Source organism: Macrobrachium nipponense, chromosome 36 (assembly GCF_015104395.2).
Source record: "Macrobrachium nipponense isolate FS-2020 chromosome 36, ASM1510439v2, whole genome shotgun sequence".
Taxonomy (NCBI): Eukaryota; Metazoa; Arthropoda; class Malacostraca; order Decapoda; family Palaemonidae; genus Macrobrachium; species Macrobrachium nipponense.
The window spans coordinates 29,372,034-29,392,033 of record NC_087220.1 but is presented as its reverse complement, the minus strand read 5'-3'; the positions used below and the strand labels follow the sequence as shown (position 1 = coordinate 29,392,033).

The 20,000-nt window shown below is 36.5% G+C and overlaps 1 protein-coding gene across 1 annotated transcript in view; it reads right to left on the bottom strand.

The window, feature by feature from the left end:
- LOC135203543 (glutathione S-transferase 1-like) overlaps nucleotides 1–20,000 on the bottom strand; it is a 445,161-nt gene that overhangs the window by 205,204 nt on the left and 219,957 nt on the right. The window contains exon 4 of the mRNA XM_064233275.1: nucleotides 7,642–7,882. The gene's annotated coding sequence lies outside the window, so the exon portion shown is untranslated. The remainder of the gene's footprint in view (nucleotides 1–7,641; nucleotides 7,883–20,000) is intronic.

Sequence of the window (20,000 nt, the reverse complement as noted above, 5' to 3'; positions counted from 1 at the left end):
GTAAAAGAAGGTTGCTAAGATAAGAAAACCACATAAAGCATGATCAGACCTCCAGCTTACTCGGGACGCGTGCAAGATTTACCCCCCACGCTTAAGTTGTAAAACATTATATTCCTAACTTTCGGCATATATTAAAATATGATAAAATCTAAGATTAATTAGAGCCTCGTTTCACCAACAAAAATTAAAATAAATACGCCATATTTTATCCGAAACATTTTTGCTGTATTGTTTAACATAGACATTACTTATTTTTTACATTTTCATTCTAATAAATAAATCACAAATATTCCATCCCAAAATTTCTGTGTCTTTAACTCAACGCGAAACACCTTTTTACAGACCTTTTTAGGCTCTTCCATAGACCTCTCCCAGAGTAAGCCAAAACAAAATATAATAATAATAATAATAATAATAATAATAATAATAATAATAATAATAATAATAATAATAATAATAATAATAAAATACAAACATTGAAAACAACGAAAACAAATAATAATAATAATAATAATAATTAATAATAATAATAATAATAATAATAATAATAATACATCGAAAATACAGCACTAGGGCAATAACTGAAAACCAGTGAAGACAAGTGGCTCAAGATTGCACGGGAAGAAGGATTAATAAAAGTAGACGAAGACCCAGAAATATACAGAGAGGAGGCAATGACAAACAGAACAGAGGACTGGCACAACAAACCAATGCACGCACAATACATGAGGCAGTCTAAAGAACTAGCCAGCGATGACACGTGGCAATGGCTACTGAGTGGAGAGCTCAAGAAGGAAACTGAAGGAATGATAACAGCTGGCACAAGATCAGGCCCTAAGAACCAGATATGTTCAAAGAACGATAGACGGAAGTAACATCTCTCCCATATGTAGGAAGTGCAATACGAAAAATGAAACCATAAACCACATAGCAAGCGAATGTCCGGCACTTGCACAGAAACAGTACAAAAAGAGAGCATGATTCAGTGGCAAAAGAGCCTCCACTGGAGCCTGTGCAAGAAACATCAGCTACTTGCAGTAATAAGTGGTACGAGCACCAACCTGAAGGGAGTGATAGAAAAACGATCAGCAAAGATCCTCTGAGACTATGGTATCAGAACAGATAGGGTGATACGTGCAAATAGATCCAGACGTGACGTTGATTGACAAAATCAAGAAGAAAGTATCACTCATTGATGTCGCAATACCATGGGACACCAGAGTTGAAGAGAAAAAAAAAGAGAAAAAATGGATAAGTATCAAGACCTGAAAATAGAAATAAGAAGGATATGGGATATGCCAGAGTGGAAATTCGCCCCCCCTACCCATAATCATAGGAGCACTAGGCACGATCCCAAGATCCCTGAAAAGGAATCTAGAAAAACTAGAGGCTGAAGTAGCTCCAGGACTCAGCAGAAGTGTGTGATCCTAGAAACGGCACACATAGTAAGAAAAGTGATGGACTCCTAAGGAGGCAGGATGCAACCCGGAACCCCACACTATAAATACCACCCATTTGAATTGGAGGACTGTGAAACCCCGAAAACCAAACCACAAAAAAATAATAATAATAATAAGATACAAACAAGCAAGATGAATAAGAAGAAGCACTACTAGTCTCGAGACGATGGAGGAGGAGGATCATCATCATCCGGCGCTAAAAGCGTCAAGGGGGTGGGGTGGGGTCGGGGGGGGGGAGAATCTCTCCGTTTACCTGCCCACATAAACACACCTTTGATTAATGAGTCCCTAGTTCGCCGAGGAGAAAAGTTGTATCTTGTCCCTAAAACATTGTTTACGCTGTTTATCTCGAGGTAAATTTACCGTTCCGTCGACCTAGGCTTTCTCAAGTTTTTATATATATATATATATATATATATATATATTATATATATATATATATATATATATATATATAGGTATATATATATATATATATATGTATATATATATATTTATAATATATATAATATCTATATATATATATTTATATATATATATATATATATGAATTCTATCGTAATAAAAATACAGCTTTCTCGTGTTTTTTTACATAAATTCTGTCGTAAAAAATAGCGCTTTTTCGTCTTATTTTTACGTGGATTGTGTCGTAAACAAAAAATAGCTTTTACATGACTTTTTTTACATGGATTCTGTCGTAAAAAATATAGCTTTTTCATATCTTTTTTTACGTGGATTATGTGGTAAAAAATACAGCTTTTTCATGTCTTTTTTTACATAAATTATGTCGTTAAAAATATAGCTTTTTCATGTCTTTTTTTACGTGGATTGTGTCGTAAACAAAATATAGCTTTTACATGTCTTTTTTTACATGGACTCTCGTAAATAAAAATATAGCTTTTTCATGTTTTTTTACTTGGATTGTGTAGCAAACAAAATACCAAAATCGTTAATTTTTTCTTTACATAAACATGGACGAAAGGATGAAGGTAATAATATGTTAGGAGTTTTCGCTTTCCTTATAAATAAATACTCTCTAGAGCAAAAACATCTTTATATGAGTGAATTTCCATGAGTTAAATCTCTCTTTTTTTTTCATTTACTAAAACTGAATAAAAGATACACTTTAGGCCAAAGGCCAAGCACAGGGACCTAAGAGGTCATTCAGTGCTGAAATGGAAATTGACAGTAAGTGTAAGGCGTAAAAGAAGAGGGTGGAAAGGCAAATGGAAGAAAAAGAATATAAACTGAGGTACAGTAAAAGGAATGAAAGGGGTTGCAGCTGGGGACAAATGGGGAGCTGCGAAGAACCTTAAGGAATGCCTACAGTGCACCCAGTGAGGGACGGAACTAGCCCATAAAAATGACCCAAAAGGAGTTCCACCATTTCCGAAGAATCCTTCTGGTATCTCCACGAAATAACATTCTTCAACCTTCCAGTTCCCCGAAAGAGAAGATCTATCATCTTCTGTTTATTGTGTCGGTATTATGTTGATGAATGACAACCGTAAATATTATCCAATACTCGCCACTGTATTTCAAAGTGACATATGTAAATATTATTGAGGAACTTGTAATTATATTTCGGACAAGGACATCAAGGAATGGCAAGTACAAATATCACTGCAGGACTTCCAATTACGGTAACTAGAAATATGTCTAGAATGACACATTCCTATGTATATATATAACATATATATATATATATATATATATAATATATATATATATATATATATACTATATATATAATGAAAAGGAGCCCTTATTAAAAATAATCAGATATGTTTTTATGGGCTCCTTTTATTACATTTTTGGAATTCTGGAAAAAAGTTCACAGACATTTTTTACCAAAAAAAAAAAAAAAAGTCATTATATACACAAATATATATAGATATATTAGGGAATAAATATAATTACAGGGATAATAGAAGATATACAAATTTTTTATATATGAGGCATCTTATTTTTCAATTCATATTTTAGGAGTCACATTTTGGTCTTGGAGTCACAGGAAAAGTTCAACAAGAAATCACAAGAGTCACACAAAAATTATACATTTTTGGCTTACAAAAAAGTCACAGCAAAAAAAGTCACAGAAAAAGGTCACATTTTTTTACTTGGAAAAAAGTTACAAGGAAAAAAAAAGTCATTTTTGGCTTTGGAGTAAACATTTTTGGCTTGGAAAAAAAAAAAAGTAACATTTTTGGCTTGGAAAAAAAGCCAGGAAAAAAATCACCAAAAAATGTAACTTCTTTTTTTTAATTGGGAAAAAATCACCAGAAAAAAGCCACGGGAAAAAAAAGAAGTCACATTTTTGCTTCAAAAAAGTCAAGGAAAAAAAGTCACAGGGGAAAAAAAAAAAAAAAAAAAAAACACATTTTTACAGAAAAATGAATTTCACAGGAAAAAAAAAGGCACAAAATGCCAAAAAAAATATTTTTCACAGGGAAAAAGTCAACAGAAAAAAAGACATTTTGGCTTGGAAAAAAAGTCACAGGAAAAAAAAAAGTCAGAAAAACGACAGATTTATGGCTTGGAAAAAAGTCACAGGGAAAAAGTCACACAAAAATGTCACATTTTTGGCTTGGAAAAAGTCACAGGAAATAAAAAAAAGTCACACAAAAATGACACAATTTTGGCTTGGAAAAAAGTCAGTCAAAAAAGACATTATATCTATAGCGAACGGTAACAGCCACATGGAAAAATCAACAATGTTTCTTGGAGATCTTTATCTTTTTATATTTACAGTCTTTTGTTTATGTTTATACGGCCACCTCCAAACAGGCTTGTACTATACACGTCTCAAAGGTGGATACGTACTGGGTTACAACCCTTGGGGGTCACTATCTATACAAGATTGGGAATTTTTTTTTCTGTAATTTTTTTCCGATTTTTTAGCCTTGAGTCGTCACAATCAGGTTCACACAGATCACACTTTTTTGAAGGATTATTTATATAATATAATATATATATATCATATATATATATATATATATATATATATATATATATATATATATATATATATATATATATATATATATAAGTATAAGCCCCGAAGGAAAAATAAACAACGGAGTTTCTACAAGATCTTTCGACTCAACGTCCTTTACTCAGTTTATCTGCTGAGTAAGGACGTTCAAGTCAAAAGATCTTGCAGAAAACTCCGTTGTTTATTTTTCCTTCGTGGCTTATACCTTTATTATGGATTTATCACATTCCAAACTTTCGTGATTCAGTTATACATTATATTATATATATATATTATATTATACATATATAATATATATATATATATATATATTATTATATATATATATGATATATATATATATGATATATATATATATAATCTTTCGAAACATGAGACAATCAAGTATTCGGGTACCTGGTAATGTACAGACAAAGCTGGAATTGTATCATATAACCTGGCCCAAGGATGCAATGTTGGTATAACAGCATTTCGGCAACTCAAAATACACTACAGAACTGAGGCCAAAGCCCAGTTACTGGGACCAATGAGGTCATTCAGCGCTGGAAACGGGAAACCGAGAGGAAGAAGATTTGAAAGGAGTAACAGGAGGGAAACCTCAAAGCAGTTGCGCTACGAAACAGTAAGATGGAAGAAAGAGAATATGAACGGAGGTACAGTAAAAGGAATGAAAGGGATAGCAGCTAGGGGTCGAAGGGACGCTGCAAAGAATCTTAAGTAATGCTTACATTGTCCCGAATGAGGTGCACTGACGGCACTAACCCCCCTAGGGGTCTGGGGTCTGGTGAGATAGTGGCTTCTTCTCTTGGGCACCATCTAAACTCTGACTTTAATAATTCGCATCAAATTCCATTCATACTTTTATGAATATCGGATACATTCAAGTCCGAAATGAATAAATTGTTCGTAAATATATCCATTTCTTTATTTATTTCTGTTTAAATAAAGTGATCGTTAGATAAGCTGCCTTTCTACCGTCACTGCCTTTGTTTTTCCGCCACTGTAAAAGAAAAAAAAAATTCGACGAGGTTTCTTCGGCGTAATCGAGTTTCCTGCACAGCATATAATGCCGTAGGAAACTTTCAGCCACGGCACGGTAGTGGCCTGTGTTCTTGGCCTCTATAGCGGTGCCAGACGCACGATCATGGTCAACTTAAACTTGAACGAGACATGCTTGAAATATAAGTTCTCCTAACCAATAATAAAAATAATAATAATATAAATATAACTATTATTATTATCATAATAATAATAATAATAATAATAATAATAATAATAATAATAATAATAATAACTGTCCGCCTGAAGGGGTATGAATATTGCCTTTGTAACAGCCCACCTCAACAGCAAGAAATAACTTTTGGGTTTGTTTGTATGGTGTTTTTACGTTGCTTGGAACCAGTGGTTATTCAGCAACGGGACCAACGGCTTTATACGTGACTTCCGAACCACGTCGAGAGTGAACTTCTATCACCAGAAATACACATCTCACACTCCTCAATGGAATGGCCGAGAATCGAACCCGCGACCACCGAGGTGAGAAGCAAACACCAAACCAACCACGCCACTGAGGGAAAACAGAGAAAGTGAGGGACACACGGAAACTTAACGATAAAAGACGACTATCTAAAAAAAATAATAAAAAAAAAACTTATCATCAGAAAGAGGACAAGAATGGGCGAATAGGAAACTGTGAGACATCCTGTCAAAAGTAAGAGAGAGAGAGAGAGAGAGAGAGAGAGAGAGAGAGAGAGAGAGAGATTCATATATTACAAAACTCAAAACAACTTTCTTTTATTACTTGTATTCATTTCTTACCGATAGTGTATACATTCCCGTCAAACATGGCAGCAGTATTTCAGTGATCACCCAAATGCACCGTAATTATAGAGTATAGAATTTAGGCTATGTGCCAAGCGCTGGGACCTATTAGGTCATTCAGCGCTGAAACGGAAATTTGAGAGCTGAAAGGTCTGGAAGGTGCAACAGGAGGAAAACTTCAAAGCAGTTGCGCTAGGAAATAATTGTTTGAGAGGGTGGAAAGTCAGATGGAAGGAAGAGAATATGAAAGGAGGTACGGTAAAAAGAAATTAGTGTTTTCGCAGCTTGGGGTCGCAGGGACGCTGCAAAGAACCCTTAAGTATTGCCTACAGTGCACCGTGCAAGGTATCGTCCATAGAGGTCATCAAGTAAAATAGTTTGCTCAGCATTAATTCCAAGACGAGTTCCGATTCGGTTGTCGCGAGTTCGATTCCCCGCGCTACCAACGTGGAATCAGAGGAATTTATTTCTGGCGATTAGAAATTCATTTCTCAATATAACGTGGTTCGGATCCCACAATAAGCTGTAGGTCCCGTTGCTAGGTAACCAGTTGGTTCCTAGCAACGTAAAAATATCTAAACCTTCGAGCCAGCCCTAGGAGAAGAGCTGTTAAGCAGCTCAGTGGGCTGGTTAAACTAAGAAATACTTTTACTTCATGAGATTCTAAAGAAATTTCTGTTAGTCTACAAGGGAACAGTCCAACGTCAATTTTCACCGTTTTACCGAAAATCTCAGCACCCAGAGGCTATGGTTTCTTCTTTTGACTACTGGTCTGGTAAAGACTGATGTCCCAAATGGTCGTTTTAAGTCATATAGGCGCGAAACAAACTGGACTTTAATCTTGCAACCTGCAACACCTGAAATATACTCTACGCTGCACAGTATTCCCTATAAATAATGGTGGCGGTAGACACAACAGATGATCACCAATCAATCAACAGACTCGGCACAATCGAATTTTCTGTAGAGCGTATAATGCCGTATGAAACTCTCAGCCACGGTCCATTAAACTCAGCCGTGGCCTAAGAAACATTCACCCAAGACCTGGTGTGACCAGAGGCACGATCATGGATAACTTTAACATTAAAATATAATAAAAACTACCGAGGCTATAGGGCTGCAATTTGGTATGCTTGATGATTTAGAAGGCGGATGACCAACGTACCAATTTGCAGCCCTCTAGCCACAGCAGTTTTTAGGATCCGAGGACGGACAGACAAAAAGTCACCTTAATGGGTTTTCTTTTACAGAAAACTAAAACGTCTGAAAGGGGAAATATGGGAATCAGTTGACGAGGAAAAGGAGAGAGAGAGAGAGAAAAAAAAACATCAAGAAAGAAAAAAAAACAAGAGCAATCTAACATACCTGTTGAAGTCGGAGCCAATGGCGGAAGTCCAAGACGAGAGCTTCGAAGCAGGAAGGAAGGAGGTTGCTCTAGCTGACGAGCAGGGAGAAGAATACGGTAGGTAGGTAGGAGGAGGAGGAAGAGGAGGACGAGGAGGAGGAGGAGGAGGAGGACTAGGTGTGTGTGTGTGGGTGCAAGTCGGGGAATGCAGAAGAAGGGTCGGTTTGGTAAGTCAGTGGTTCCCGAAGCCCTCGGCAACACCTGTGCGAAAGATAAAGATACGAAAAGCTTGTTATAGAAAACGGGAATGCCTCGGGACTTACCAAGTTCCCTGGTAATGCTCCATATAAGAAGCATAATATGTGTATATATATATATATATATATAATATATATATATATACATATGTATATGTATATATATATAATATATATACATATATATATATATGTATATGTATATATATATAGGTTATTATAGGCTTATATATATGTGTAATATATATAGATATACATATATATTGGTGTTTATATATACATATATAGACGTACATATATATATATATATCTATATATATATGATAATATATATATAAATATATATACATATATATATGTATATATATATATATATATGTGTATATATATATATATTTATATATATATAAATATATATATAAATATATATATGTATATATATATATATATACATGTGTATATATATCTATATATAGACGGAAATATCATTAAAATTACATTTCATTGCTATTCATCACACACACACATGACAGAGAGAGAGAGAGAGAGAAAGTCAATCTTGCACAGAGCAAAACGCCAATAATATCAGAATAAAACGTCAAACTACTACAGGCGAAGATCTGGACAATCTAAAAGTGGATAAAATAATAACATATGAAATGACACAGCAATCAACAGCTCCTTATATTCCCTGGAGGGAGAAGGCTCTGCAGAAAAAAAAAAGCAAGGCGCGATCCGACCTTCAGCTTATTCGGGATGCGAGCGAGATTTTCCACTGACGCGTAAATTGCAAAACATTATATTACTAACTCAACGTGGAGTGCTCTTCGTAATCAATACCCATAATTAGTACTATTCACACTAAAAACAAGGATCAAATAAAAAGGACAAAAAATTAAACACGTTCATATACTCTCAGTTTTAAGTGGAAACACAAAATAATTAAACAGAAATATAGCCTGGCGACGCTCCTGATTGGCTGTTGATAGGCCAATCAGAGGTCTGGAAACTCTCTCGAGAGAGAGAGTTCACATAGGCAGGATGCGTGTTCCAGCTCTCCTGAGGGATAATTTCGAACGACGTATCCCTCAGGAGAGGTGGAACACACATCTTGCCCGTGTGAATTCTCATGAGAGACTGAGGAGAGTTTCCAGCCCTGTGATTGGCTTATCAACAGCCAATCAGGAGCGTCGTACGGAATGGGCCTAAGCATCAGATGCAAGTAAATTCAGTACATCAAATAAACTCAAACGTGCTAAAATCTATGGACAGATAGGCTCTGTTTCACCAACGAAAATGAAAAAAATACGCTTTATTTTTAGAAATAATTATTCTGTACTGTTTAATATGCCCATTATTCATTTTTTTTACATTTTCACTCTAATAAGTAATTCATAAATATCCTATCCTAAAATTCCAGTACCTTTAACTCAATGCAAAACACCTTTTTAAAGACCTTTTTAGACCTTTCCTACACCCCCGCCCTCGCCCCCGCCCCCAACAACAATAACAAAGCAGTTTGTAGGCTCATCCCCAAATCAGCGAAACAGTCATCACTGAATCATTCATCCTTTGGCAGCTGAATCAAAGATGAATTCCTATACTCTTGTTTTTTTCCATCTGTCCATCCGCCTGTGGTGTTTTCGCATGGTAACACTGCGTCCCGGGCTTTAAATAGTTACACTATGTGTAAGTTTTAGGTAAATAAAAGGATACCTGGGTGTACATTTACAAATGAAAAGTGTTTAAATAATTTACTGTATGCGAATTACACCGTTAATATTCGAAATAGGATGTTATTTAAAGCCCGGGACGCAGTGTTACCATTCGAAAACACCACACGCGGATGGACAGATGGAAAAAAACAGAGTATAGTGTAGAACATTCCATAATTAGCAGCTGCATTACGCCTCTCTCTCTCTCTCTCTCTCTCTCTCTCTCCTCTCTCTCTCTCTCTCGCTCTCTCATCTATCTCTCTCTCTCTCTCTCAAACACACACACACAAAGGATGGTGCTAGAAACGGCATTGTTTTCATCGAGCATCTCTCTCTCTCTCTCTCTCTCTCTCTCTCTCTCTCTCTCTCATATGAATAATTCAATCTTCACGTTTTTTTTCCTTGCAAGGAGGATATGCCATCGTTGGATATTTCACTTTTTATTTTACATAAATGAGCAATATCCATTAATCCAAATTGTATCGTAGCTTTGTGCAGTAATGTATACGAGTTTTTTTTTAAATAAGTCATTTTTTTTATCAACCTTCTTTTGTAGGTATTTCAGTATTAACAGGTCACAGAAGCTTTCCTCCTCCTCCTCCTCCTTCTTCTTCTTCATTATTATTATTATCATTATTATTATTATTATTATTATTATTATTATTATTATTATTATTATTATTATTATTATTATTATTATCAGAAGAATGAGGTCAACATAGCATGTAGCATGCTACAAGCAACAACGGCGTTGCCTTGTCGAAGGCAACATGTCTCCTGGTTGAAAGCCGCATTCAACATGCTATACTAGATTCACATCAACCGTGCATCACATTCCTTACGACGCTCCTGATTGGCTGTTGGTAAGCCAATCACAGGGCTGGAAACTCTCCTCAGTCTCTCTTGAGAATTCACACGGGCAAGATGTGTGTTATAACTCTCCTGAGGGATACGTCGTTCGAAATTATCCCTCAGGAGAGCTGGAACACGCATCCTGCCTATGTGAACTCTCGAGAGAGACCGAGCGTTTCCAGCCCTGTGATTGGCCTATCAACAGCCAATCAGGAGCGTCGCCAGGGACTGGCCTAGACGTCAGATGCACGGTTGATGTGAATCTACTATAGCAAACATATGTATACAGAAATTATGAATGAAAATTCGTAAAGTAACTACCAGCCTCGTTTTCACGGGCAGAACCAGCTCTGTTTCAGGGAGTTCCTTCTCACCCCACCTTCGGAGAGGGTGGGGGTGGGGGAAGGTAGGAAGAAACCCCGTTATAAACCATCCTAGTGGTTCCCACTATAACCCTGCCAAGTTTCATGCCCATCAGACCACCCGTTTGGCCGTGATTGAATGACAGACGGACGGACAGACATTACGGCCCATTAGAGTAAGATTGTTGAAAACCAGTCAAGAAAAGAGTTTCACGACAGGTTGATGCTAATTGTCGTAATCCCTTTATGACGCTGCTCTTTACCTCGTCACCTTTTGAAAAATTTTGAAGCTCGCTGTAAATTAGTTTTACAATCCCACATATTCCCTTCCACCGCCCTCAGTGCCTCAAAAATGAAACTGTGTTACATAGGTAACTTTCTTGGCACACGCACACACACACACACACACACACACACACACACACACACATATATATATATATAATATATATATATATATATATATATATATATGAAATAGAAATAAAAACACAAGAATACAGAATGAGGCCAAAGTCCAACCGCTGGGACCTATGAAACCATTCATCTCTTCCCACCGCCCTCAGTTGCCTTTAAAAATTTGAAAAAACTGTGTTACAATAGGAACATTTCTTGCACACGCCACGCACACTCACAAACATAACAGTTATAGTTAATATTTAATATATATAATATATATAGGTATATATATTATATATAATATATATAGATATATAATATATAATATATATAATTATATACTATAGTAAATTAAATTATTATTAAATTATATTATATTAATTATTATAATATATTATATAATGAAATAGGAAATAAAACACAAGAATACAGAATTTAGGCCAAAGTCCAACCGCTGGGACCTATGAAACCGTTCATCTCTGGAAGGCAACTTAGGGAGTGAAAAGGTCTGGAAGTCATAACAGGAGGAAAACCTTAAAGCAGCTGCACTATGAAACAACTGTTAGCAGAGGGTTAAGGGATGATGAAGTAAAAAGGAATATGAACGGAGGTACAATAAAAGGAATGAAAGTGATTGCAGCTAGCGGGCGATGGAAGTTGCAAAGAACTTTTTTAATGTAATACCTACAGTGCACCGCAAAGGGTCGCTGTCATGAGTGGTGTTTAGACATCTTGGCTATTCCAGCAGACTTTCCAGACATTTTAGTTGGGTTACGATATAGAATTAACTGGGGCAAAGGTTCTTGATTTCAATGGTCGTGTGTCTTATTTTGGAATAACCCACTTTCTGACATTGGGGATGTACAGTCATCTATAAAAAATATGGCTGTGCTTGATGCTTCGTGGTCTAAGCCTACCGCAATATGGAAGGAAGATCTTGCAAGTTTTGAACGTTTTTTTGAAGAAGTTAGGTAGCATCCCTCAAGACAATCTATTTGGCCACATTTACTTAGATGAAGATTAGTCAATAGTTGGCCTGATCAACCTTACCTATAACGGAAGAGAGAGAGAGAGAGAGAGAGAGAGAGAGAGAAGAGAGAGAGAGAGAGAAACTTTGAAACAGTTTTAATATTATCACATTATGCAAACTGACACTGAATTCCACAGATGTGGATAAACATCTCCCCGGATAAACACTGTGCCTACAAGACACCTAGTGGCAAACGAAGTCGATTATTACTCATTTTAGTAGTAGTCTACACTGAGTCAGTAAAGAGCGCTACTTTCTTTGGCTGGTTATCTACTACGCGTCACCTCCTCCGAACTTCCGAAGTGCTAGTACTAAACACCGAATGGTAAATGTAGCTATAGTAGATTCACACCAACCGTGCATTAGATGTCTAGGCCAGTCCCTTACGACGCTCCTGATTGGCTGTTGATAAGCCAGTCACAGGTCTGGAAATTCACAGTCTCTTGAGAGAGTTCACATAGGCAGGATGTATGTTCCACCTCTTCTAAGGGATACCTCTTTCAACAGTATCCCTCAGGAGAGGTGGAACATACCTACATACTGCCTATGTGAACTCTCAACAGCCAATCAGGAGCGTCGTAAGGGGCGGGCCTAGACATCAGATGCACGGTTGATTGAATCTACTATAGGCACCTCGGAGTATAGGTGATGCGTAGATAGCCGAGCTAAAGTAGTAACAGTTAAGTATGCCACAGATTCGCTACTTCTGGATTCTATAGCATTCCTAGCACCAACGATACCCCACATAAGGAAGGAATACATGCGCAAAATCTAGAAAAAAACAAGTGCGTATACATCAACAAAACCGAGGAATTTGTTCTCAAAGGAATTTGTTATAAATGCGACTAAGGCGAAAGTTCTGACCAAATAACAAGCACACACTCGTGGCTTCAGTGTTTATGGAACGCTGCCTTTTATTATGACTAGCAACGCCGTCTATCGCTGGTGAGAGAGTGGTCGCGTCACCACAGCGTTTATATTACCGAGCTAGTCATAACAGAAAATGAAAAAGCAACAATGGTGCAAAATAGACACTTCAAAATAATTACCCGGGCCATGGAAAACAGCATAGCAGTTATTCTTAGTTGGTGGTTGATAGCAGATGTATGTAAAAAAACATCTTGTAGAGTTTTATCAATTTCCAAAAACTGTAATAATAAAATACTGAACGTCATTTTCACATAGACTAATAAGAGACTTTATTATTAAAAAAAAACTAATATAAAAATAATTCTAAACATTCTTTTCACATAGACTAATAGAGAGTTTATTATTTGAAAAAAAAAAACTAATATAAAAATAATACTAAACATTCTTTCCCCACAGAATAATTGAGAGTTTATAAATTTTTTAAAAAGCTGTAATATAAAAATAATACTTACATTCTTTTCACACAGACTAATAGACTGTTTATGAATTTTTTAATAAACTGTATTATAAAATACTAAACATAATTTTCACCTAAACTTTGTAGTTTTTGTTATTTATTAATGGTTTAGGCTTTTCTTTTTAATAATTATTGTTAAGTTTTGCTTTCATAATGACTGCAGACTTCTGATATGACCTTACCGAACAAATGGATGACCAGCAACGCACGCCTTAAGCTAAGACACGTACGTACTAAATGGGCATGGGCATAAACTATGTGGGCAAGGGCATACACTTTGTGGGCATGGCATACACTTTGTGTGCATGGCATACATTTGGTGGGCATGTGCATACACTTTGTGGGGATGGGCATATGCTATGTGGGCATAGACATGCACTATGTGGGCATGGCATAAACTATGTCGGCATGTGCATAAAACTATGAGGGCATGTGCATAAAACTATGTGGGCATGGGCATACACTAAGTGTGCATGGGCATACACTGTAGGCATATGCATACACTATGTGGGCATGAACATACACTTTGTGGGCATAGGCATACACCGTGGGCATGTGCATACACTTTGTTGGCATGGCATACATTATGTGGGCATAGGCATACACTTTGTGTGCATGGCATACACTTTGTGGGCATGGGCATACACTATGTGGGCATGGGCATACACTATGTGGGCATGGGCATACACGATGTGGGCATGGCATAAACTATGTCGGCATGTGCATAAACTATGTGGGCATGTGCATACACTATGTGGGCATGGGCATACACTGTAGGCATGGGCATACACTATGAAGGCATGGGCATACACTAAGTGGGCATGGGCATACACTGTAGGCATATGCATACACTATGTGGGCATGAACATACACTTTGTGGGCATAGGCATACACCGTGGGCATGTGCATACACTTTGTTGGCATGGCATACATTACGTGGGCATGGGCATACACTATGTGGGCATGTCATAAACTATGTGGTCAAGTGCATACACTATGTGGGCATAGGCATACACTTTGTGGGCATAGCATAAACTATGTGGGCATAGCATACATTTTGTGGGCATGTGCATACACTATGTGGCCATGGCATACACTATGTGGGCATAGAATACACTTTGTGGGCATGGGCATACATTATGTGGGCATGAGCATACACTTTGTGGGTATGGGTGTACACTATGTGGGGATGGACATACACTATGTGGGCATAGACATACACATGTGGGCATGGGCATACACTTTGTGGGCATGTGCATACACGGGGTCGCAACCTCATCCTAAAAATTGTGTAACAATCTAAAATAGACAATTTTTAAGGTTACCTTTTACTTCTCTCTGTTAGGAGGTTATTATTATTATTATTATTATTATTATTATTATTATTATGAAGAGGAGGAGGAGGTCAAGGGAAATATAGAAAGCAGAGATCTCACTTATTAAGAAGGAAAAAATTAATAAATTATTAAATATATCAAAATGTGACTTCGGACTTTTCAAGAATCGTCGCTCCCTTCCTGACCAGGTAGGTGCCTGGTTAAGGATCGTCATTTCCATCGAAATAAATTATTAAGTTTTTGAGGAATCTTGGTGGAAAACAGATACTGGTGAATGCATCTCTCTCTCTCTCTCTCTCTCTCTCTCTCTCTCTCTCTCTCTCTCTCTCTGTGTTAGCAATGTTACGTCCGTGACGGAAATAATAGTCAATTTCATCTGTAAAATAATTTAGTCTCTTCGTCAAGAAATCAAAACGCCTCCATAAAGCGACTAATATAATAATAATAATAATAATAATAATAATAATAATAATAATAATAATAATAATAATAAAATAGTGTACTTAGGAAGCAGACCCTCTCTCTCTCTCTCTTCTCTCTCTCTCTCTCTCTCTCTCTCTCTCTCTCTCTCTCAAGCATACTTTATGAAAAGTAATGGCTACTTCAGCAGCGTTACGCTTGTAGAGATTCTTCTCTATTTTTCGAATAGAGGCTTTTTCAGTGCTATTTAAACAGTGCTATTTAAACAGGCTATTTAAACAGGCTAGTTGAGCGCCAATATGGAGGTCATACCTCAGTTTGCAGTAAAACTCCACTTCGGTCTCTTGTCGACGATGTCTTTATAACACTAGAAGACAGAACACTGGTTTTAATGCTCTAAACAAACGTCCTTGTCGAGTTTTGGTATGACTATCACAGCTACGATTGGGGGATTTAGTATTCCCTGCTGGGTATGTAAATCTATATTAGTTGGGCATCTGCTCTTTATCTTCCCAGTTGAAAACTGTACTGTTCCTCTTTATCAAGCAGAACATTCCTCTGCATTTTAATATCCAGACATTTAAGTAATAATAATAATAATAATAATAATAATAATAATAATAATAATAATAATAATAATAACCGATGGGAAAGAGAGAAAAAATTGATAAGTATCAAGACCTGAAAACAGAAATAAGAAGGATACGGGATACGCCAGTGGAAGTTGTATACCCATCATCATAGGGACACTAGTTGGCACGATCCCAAGATCCCTGAAAAGGAACCTGGAAAAACTAGTAGATGCCGAAGTAGCTCCAGGACTCACGCAGAAGAAGAGTGTGCTACTAGAAACAGCGAACATATAGTGAGAAAAGTGATGGACTCCTAAGGAGGCAGGATGCAACCCGGAACCCTACATTATAAAAACCACATAATCGAATAGGATGACTATGAGAGACAAAAATAATATAAATAAATAAATAAATAAATAAATAAATAAATAAATAAATAAATAAATAAAGAATAATAATAACAGCATGAACCACTAAATGGTGGAGAACCGAGCAGGTTCTCGAAAGTTCTCTTTTGTATGGTATATATTTCTAAAGTATATATTTGCATCTACCCCCACTGTGGATTTTTCCGCCATTAATTAATAAGAATAAGAATATCAAACCAAGAAACAATAAAAGATAACAAATCGAAAAAACTGAGAACTAAGAACTAAAGGGGAAAAAGGAGCAATTTAATGAGGGGAAATGGATAGACCAGTCTTCCCCTCAAGGCCCCTAAGGGGAAACAGCGATGACGTGGGTATACAAATGGTCCGTCAAATGACTTAATTAATAATAACGTCTCAAATAATCGCATCTTGAAGAGGGCCAACTCCTGAGTGGCACCTCCCGTAATCAGCGGTTGATTAGAGAGAGAGAGAGAGAGAGAGAGAGAGAGAGAGAGAGAGAGAGAGAGAGAGAGGAGGAGGGCACGATGCCACCGGCGTGGCATCATCAATAGCGCTCTCAACACCTCATGAAAAGGGCGCCGTGGACCGCTTTCCTCACCTCAGGATCTCCTCCTCCTCCTCCTCCTCCTCCTCCTCCCTCTCCCCCCCCTCCTGCTCCTCCTCCTCCTCTCCTCCTCCTCCTCCTCGCCTCCTCCTCCTCCTCCTCCTCCTCCCCCTCCTCCTCCTCCTCCTCCTCCTCCATCCTCCTCCCTCCTCCTCCTCCTCCTCCTCCCTCACAAGTTCACCAAGCTCCTACTGCTGCCTTCCCAAATATTATCGGGTCAGGTAAATAACGACTTCGCAAGAAGCTAACTAAATCTCTTCACGGCCCGCACGCAGAGAGAGAGAGAGAGAGAGAGAGATTAATATATGGATGCAAGTATGGGTTTGAGTGTGTAAATACTATAAATATATAGTATGTTATGTATGTAATGTATGTATCATATATATATATTATATATATACAGACACATACATAATATATAATATATATATATAAATATATACATATATATATAAATATATACATATATAATATATATATATATATATATGTATATATATATATATATATATAGATATATATATATATATATATATATATATATATATATGTTTGAGTGTATGTTATTTTTTAACCATAAACCTGTTTCTCCATAAAGGTGTGGCTCTAGAAAGCGCCAACAACCTCTCAATCGGTCAGCATTTTTTGAGGAAAATGGTTGCTGGCACCGCCAATATTTCCTTTTCCTTAATATTTCCTTTTCCTTAAGGAGGTTGGATTCAGTGGGAAAGAGACCAACACCTGCCTTGTCTCAATTTCACGCACCTGAACCAACGATGGAATCCATAACATGTCTTGTCCCACAACTAAAGATTTCTGTCTGCCTTTTTGGCAAATCAATCCTTCCTGGATGTTATCTGAGGTCAGAATGCTTATGTCAATTTCTTCCACATTGGTTGATAATCATTCTGTCTAAAACCCGACCACACTGGTCAGTTTCTATATAGGATGATAATCATCTCTGTCTAAATAATAATCTCAGAATAACAATCTGTCTAAAGCCCGAGCATATTGGATGATAATGATCTCTGTCTACAGCCTACAATACTGGTAAATTTCTATACTGGCTAATTATAATCTCTGTCTAAGTCCAACAACACTGGTTAATTTCTATGTTGGATAATAATAATCTGTCTAAATAAAAATTTCTGTGTAAAACCCGACAACACTGGTTAATTTCTATATTGGTTCCTAATCATCTCTGTCTAAATAATAGGCTCTGTCTAAAGCCTGAGAACACAGGTTAATTACTATATTGGTTCCTAATCATCTCTGTCTAATTATAATCTCTGTCTAAAGCCCAACAACACACGTAAGTTCTATATTGGTTCATACTAATATTTGAAATAACAATAAAAATAAATAAAATCAGTATCATTTAAATCTGATCAATATATCATTTACATAACTATAACTGGTTCACTTAAGGTAGATTCTTGGATGAGCCCTATTCTCACGAGACGTTAGTTTGGCGGCCGCTGATTGGCTGGGAGCTGCCTACCTCTCGGTACCAACCAATCAGCGACCGCCAAACAAACGTCTCGAGAGAATAGGGCTCATCAAAGAATCTACCTTAAGTGGACCAGCTATACTTCAGTCTCTCCATTGATTCATCCGCCATGAATTAACTTTGAATATATTCAGCAACTGAGACAGTAAAGGAATGGAAAAATAGCTATCAATATTGGAGGAATGTTACGAATATGTAAAGAGATTAGAAGACTGCACAAATAAAGCAATAATAGTCATTTTATGACAAGAATGCTAAGCGTGGCTTTCACATTCATTGTACTATAATGATGGAGAGAGAATGTTGATGGCAGAAGCCTGTTTTTTCATCATAAGTCATTTAGGTGGTCTGTATAATGCTGCATTGGCCGCGGCCCATTTATCTTTCAGCCACGGGCCGGTGATGGCCTGAACTATATCGTTGCCAGACGCATGATTATGGCTAACTTTAACCTTGAATAAAATAAAAACTACTGTGGCTAGAGGGCTGCAATTTGGTATGTTTGATGATTGGAGGATGGATGATCAACATACCAATTTGCAACCCTCTAGCCTCAGTAGATTTTAATACCTGACGGTGGACAGAAAAAGTATGAGACAGACAGACAAATGGATATCTCAAACAGTAACCACTAATTCACGGTTATTCTAGAAGCAGGACAACATGGACACCAGAGTAGACTTGCTGGAATGATACTAAATTGACGCCAAAGGCCAAGCGCTGGGACCTACGTGGTCATCCAATGCTGAAACGGAAATAGTAGTAGAAAGGTCTGGAAGGTATAACAAGAGGAAAACATTTTAGAGTTGCACTATGAAACAACTGTTGTGAGAGGGTGGAAAGGAAGATGGAAGAATGAGAATATGAACGGAGGTCCAGTAAAAGGAATGAAACAGTGGCTTCAGATTCTGATACCAAATAATTCAAATCAATATTTCACTTCATGACATTACACAATCTTATTTCTAGTTATATAATAATTTTTTTACGTTCTTTACTATTATTTTCAATATTATCACTGTCATTTCCATTATTATGCATACTATTTTTACTACTACTTCAGCAAGTGCGTGGATATTGCGAATTGTGTATATATATATATATATATATATATATAGTATATACATATATAAGAGATATTATATAGAAATATATATATATATATATATATATATATATATATATATATATATATAATATATATATATATATATTTGTATATAATATCTCGCATATCTAGATTGTTCATAGTGTATTGTCTCACTTTGCATATTCTATGTATGTGGCCCTGAGCTGAAATCAGGAGATTATTATTATTATTATTATTATTATTATTATTATTATTATTATTATTATTATTATTATTATTATTATTATTATTACTATGAAAGCTTAGTTTTCGTAGTCTGGCAAATGATCTTCATTTCACAGCAGACTCAAGTTTTTGCTGGGTGTTGATGACCTTTGTTTTTGTGACGACAGTATTATTAAAAAACACAATTAATTGTTGTTTCTTTTCCGTGACATTTATTAATGTAGATG